Source organism: Poecilia reticulata, chromosome 6 (genome assembly GCF_904066995.2).
Source record: "Poecilia reticulata chromosome 6, P_reticulata-male-v2, whole genome shotgun sequence".
NCBI lineage: Eukaryota > Metazoa > Chordata > Actinopteri > Cyprinodontiformes > Poeciliidae > Poecilia > Poecilia reticulata.
Window position 1 is genome coordinate 27,729,275 of NC_088835.1, and position 6,000 is coordinate 27,735,274.

The window sequence follows — 6,000 nt, forward strand, 5'->3', positions numbered from 1 at the left end:
CATACATTCATATTTAATAGATTAGAATATTATTTTAAAAATCTCAGTTATATTTTTGCCAATTGTAGCACCAAGTCAGACATGTTGAATATAATTCTTTTACAAAGTATTTACAGTACTATTGCGTTTAAAAAACAATCATGGTCAGCAAAATTAGACTAATTTATTATACAAAAATTACAAAATAAAAAGACATTTAATGTCTAAGTTAAATAAAAAATATTAAACAAAATGGATATAAATATCAGGCCTTTAAAACCACTGACCTAGTTCAACAGAGGTCCAACCAACTGGAGCTACCAGAAGGTGAACTGGAAACAGTCTAACAACAGTTTGAGCTTCTTGTTTTATTGGTGAATATAGTTATTTTGGAAAGTATTTACAGTTTTGTTGCTTTTAAAAATTAATAGTGTCTACAAATTTAAGCTTTTTTTTTTTCAAAAACATTGCAATAAAATAATCCTTTAAATCCTTTAATGTCCAATTGAAGACAAGAAGATGACAGGAATTGGTGGGAAAATGATAGCGTGGCATGTGTTTTAACCACTTATCATAAACAAACTTATCGACGTGTCATTTTAATTGTGTTTCTTATTTAATGGAAACACTGCAATTGTAAAATTGTCAGTTTTTTTCAACAGAGGTTGAATATTGTCAAACTTTTGCACATAAACGTAATAGAATAGGAGCTATTGATGCTGCTTCCCACTTCATATCTGGAGCATTTTGTCATCTAGTTTGTTTTTCTGTCATTTTTTTACTCCTTTTTGTCTGTTTCCAGTATTTCCTGTGATCCTTTCGGGTCTGTTTCTTTGTACGTATTTCAGTTCAGTTTCCTGAACGTTTTGCTCAGTTTGTTTTTGTATCTTTTGGTTTATTTTGTGAAAGTTAGCAGCAACTTTTCTGCAGGCAACCAGAATGGAGAGATGCACTGATCCTCTTTTTTCACATCCAGTTTAGTATCGGCTGATACCGATCTGACACAGGAAAACAGCACTGAATTAAACGTTTCTTAAAAAAAACCAAAAAAAAACAGACATAAATGTATTGAATTACAAATTTATTTGATAACTCTGAACCAATGCTGCACATTTAAATTACACAATAGCAACCACAGAAATTGCAAAATAGTTTTTTTCTTTGACTAATGCAATAAAATATGGAATAAAGTAAATAAAGACATTTTGAAATAACTTTATGAATAATTAAGAAATATTAATTTAACAACAATTTCAGAAATAAGTCAATATATAATACAAATGAACACAGAAAATATTTAATTATCTCAAAGTAGCAATACATTATAAAAAATAAGTGGTATTGTATATTTAACTTTTAATAAGTACAACTTTAATAATGACAGTAATTATAAAATTCAACAAAATATATATGACAAATAAATAGATCATTTGTAAATAACTTTATATGAACAGTCAATTAATATTAATTTCACTATTTCTACATTAGTAAATATAATACAAATAAACACATTAAATAGTTATGAATTATCAAAAAGTCAAATCAATAATAGTCTTTACTGATAAATTGATATTTAAAAATAAAAATGATCAATCAGGCAAAACTTTTAAAACTCTTCCTTTTGTTTGACATTAAATAATAATCTTGGGAGGTTTGAATTATAAGTCTGTTCAGTTTACATGAATTCGGACTCAAAAGAAAACAAACATGGAGATGATTGATCCTCTAAACCGTCTGAGTTTTCATTGCGGGTTCATGATTCAGATGCATTCAGGCTCATTCAGCACAGATTGACTTTAACCTGCTGCTCCCAGAACAGCTGCTGCTCTTTGTTTGCTCATGCAGTTATTTACTGCTCTGTAATGACGCACAGCCGCCACTAGAGGGAGCAACGACACCGGTGAACAGATCCCAGCGTCACCTTCTGGTTCACCCTGACCTTCCTCTGCGGGTCAGTCGGGTCAATCCGGGCCTGCAGACACGGAGGAAAGTTTCTGCAGCGTCCTGACACTTTCTGTCCGTCCAATCAGCAAACCGGCTGTGAGTAAAGAGGCAACAGATGGACACAATAGTTACCCCAACCCTGGATGTTTTGTTTATTTTGTGTTTAGGGAAAAAAAAATGCAAACAAAATTCCCTTAACAATTTTATAAATTTATATATTTTTTAATTTATTTATTTATTTATTTATTTATTTAACATTACCAAAAAATCCCTCAATCAATCATTTCTAATAAATAATAATATAATTTCTTGGTGGAAGTACTTTATTAGTTTATTCAAAACTAAGTGTCCGAAGGTGCTTTACAAATAAAAAGAAATTTACACCCATACAGTCAATTAATTAGAATACTGTTGAAAATGAAATTTATTTTTTAGCAACTCCATCACTCAGTAAAACACATTAGATATAAAAAAAGAGTCCCCTAAATACATTTTATTAAACGTATTTAATAAAACGTTTTATTAAATTACAAAATTTGGTTTTTTGACAAGAAAAAATTCCAAAGAAAAAAACAATTTAATGTCAAAAAGAAAAATAATTATTCCTTAATTATGAGAATATATATTATCAGAATAAAGACCAAGTTTAACCAAAAAAGTTTTTAAAGTTACGAGAAAAAAAATTTTTAATCATAAAAACGCTTCTGGAGTTATACATTTGTTTGTTCAATACATCCAAATTCCTGCAACTGATTATAATTTGATGCTGACATGTTAAAAGATTATTTCCTTGTCTGTAAAACTTATACCAAACTTCACAAGTTGCTCAATATTCCTCATTTTAATGTTTTGTTATGTCTTGTGTAAGAGTTGTCATAAAATTACTACTTTAATCTCCTACTTAGTTTCTTGGTTATTAAGATTTGACATTCAACAGCTAATTCTCTTAGTAAAGCGTAAACATCTATCAGTCTTGAACATTAATGGTTTTTAAAGCAGCTGATATCATCAACATGCCGAAAACAGCAGCATCATGTTTCTGATTCATGTTAAAACCAAAACAGGATGAAACCGGAGAAAGGACCAATCAGGCGGCTCTGTGGTTCCGCGCGGCAGATGGACGTTGATACGCAGTGACAACTTCCGGTCCATGTTCGATCTTGATAACGTGGTTAATGCGTTTCCAGAGGTGACTGTTCTCCTTTGAAGAGCAGCTCTGTTTCTTTGTTCTGCAGCTCAGATCTGGATTTAAACCTGTTAAACTGATCAGAGAGAAAAAAACTCAGAGTAGCAAAGAAAAAAAACACAACTATGAATCCAAGTAGGACACCAGAGCTGGAGGAGATGCTCTCTGTGGGCCGACACACTGAAACACGCATTTCGTTTTTATTCTGCTTATCTCTTTTTGCTTTATCTCATCTAAACTTTGTGCAGAATCATTTTTAAAAGGGCATTGCTGTGTAAAATCTACTTTTTTTTAGCTTTATAGTTTTATTTCTTGTAGTGTTGCTTTGATTCTTTCATGCATGTTTGAGAAATCCTTCAATCTTCATGGCAACCATTCAGCTGTGGGAAATACCTGGGTGGACTTAGCTCCGCCTTCGAGACGATGCTATTCCTTGGAGCTGCAGTTTCCGAACACATCCTCCCCCAAAACTCCCTCACTCAGCTCCTTCAGACTAGCCAGCAGCAATTAGCAAGCATCAGCTGAGCTTGTTATAGGAGCTACTTCTCAGAGCAACCCTGGTAAACACGTTGTTAAAGGGTTAATAGAGGAGCCATGTTGTGATGACTTTCTGAAGGCGGAGTTTCAGAAAGAGCAGGAGTTTCTTAAAGAGACAGAGGCCCAATTTCAAGGTGTTAAATCAGGAAGTTAGATTTCTTTTAAGCTATATTTGATTTATATAGCATTTTTATAGTTACTGAAGGTAACGCAGTTACTTGATTATGGTATAAAATGTCAAAAACACATAATACAACCCCTTTCGAAACACTCAAATACATTTGTTCCCATTTTTATTTCCTGTAAGTCTTCATGAGGCTGCAAAAAATCCACCTAATTTGAATTTTTTTTCTCTTACAATTCATGTATTCCTGTATTCTTGTCTGAGTATTTCTTGTCTAGTTTCTAGTGCAAATATTACAAATAATATAAGGCAAAACTGGCTTATAAGTAACTTTTAATCATGATGTAGCAGCTTGTTTTCAATTAATAATACCTTAAAATCTATTTTAAAAAGTGCTACCTCCATTGGTAGATTACGACAAAACATTTTTCCCATGTTATAAGTAAAATAATCTGCCAGTAGAACAAGCACATTTTTATTAATCTTAAGGAATTATTCATTTAAAACAAGCTGCTATATCTGTCTGAAAAGTTACTTGTAAGTTAGTTTTGTCTTATTTAAGACATCTGCGATAGAAACTAGACATTCTGGTTATCTGGTCAATGTAACTATTGTGAGACAAGCAGCACCACCTGGCTGGACCTCTGTTGAATTGGGTCAGTGAATATTTATACCTAATATGTTGCATATTTTTATTTCATTGTCATTATTTTTGCAGATTGAATTTTTTCTATCTTTTTTCTATCAAGCAAATTTATTTTCCAAATTCCAATTTGCACCATTTATTTAAGGTCAGTCAGCTGTTTTAGAGGATTTAGAGTCTCTAATTGCTCTAAATGTTTTGTGAATCAGAAGAGATAAAGTGACTAAACCCCTGATTATAAAAGACCTTCTGAGGGTTTTTGTGAGCAGACTTGGAGTCATGATTCTGTAGGAAGCAGTAGAGTCGGTGTGAAGAGGAAACAAGCTCACACTCCACAGAATCTGAGCCCACAGAGCTCCTCGACGCAGGGAAACACTGCCCTCTGATGACATAACGGCAGCTCTGCTACTTTTAGCAGCTGGAAGTGACTCATGAGAGCGGCTTGAGTGAATCCGAGCAGATTGTCGACGGGATTTCATAACGCTCTTTATGTAAAAGATGGAGAGGAGGGGGCTGGATGTGGCGCCTCTCCACCTGCTTCCACCTCCACTGCGGCTCCGCTCCACATCTGCGGATTTCATCCACAAATATTCTCCTTCGGATGTTCCAACATTCACGCTGCTGAGCCTCCCACTGATCCTCCACATCCCACACAGACTCAGAAACCACAGCAGGCCGAGGCTGCAGGCCGGTTCAGGCTACAGGAACCGGGTCCAGAAAACCGACAGTCAAAGGAGATCCAGGGTTGAGGAACAAGGTTCACTCTGCAGCAAACTGACTAATGCTGCATTCACACCAGTTCTGTTCAGTCCGTTCTAATCACACTCCAGTCCATTTATCCAGAAAGTCCGGTTCATTTGGGGAGATGTGAATGCACAATCGAACTCCAGAACAGAAAACTCTGGTGTGGTTTGAATTCATGTGAACACCAAGGGGACCAGAGACCTCTTCAAACCAGGAAGTGGACTAAAGATGTTTTAACAGCTGATAATTCAGTAGACACTTCGGTTGGGGACCAAAATTGAAATATTTGTTAAATTTTCTCACTTCACTGTGTCAAACAAACCAAACCCTTTGGAACAACTGTACCTTTTCCTGCCTGTGGGGGTGCTACATCTAGAACCACTGAAGGAAACAACACAAAAACTTCAGAAGAAGACACTGAGAGCAACTTCCTTCTTCACAAAATGTAAACAAAACTGGAGTAGCGTCAGATTTTAGTGGTTCTCTCGTCTTTGGTAAAAGTCCTGGTAGCGCTAGAGTCTCGTTTGTTTTGGTTATATTTACCCAGAATGCCCTGCGCCGTATTCCACTTCTTGCTTTTGGAGCCGTCTCTGGTCCGGTTGTATCCACATATGTATTTAAACCAAGCCAGAGTTCACTTCAGCCAAACTGTGACCTAGTACTAGGTGCTAGTTTGTTTTGGTTGTATTTACCCAGAATGTCCTGCACTATATTCCACTTCCGGTTTTTGGGGTCACTTGCATTAAAAACTCACCAGAGTTCATTTACACCGAACCAAGGCCGAGGTTTTTAGGTGGACCAGAGTTCGCTTTTATGGACCGCACCAGCGTTCGAATTATCATT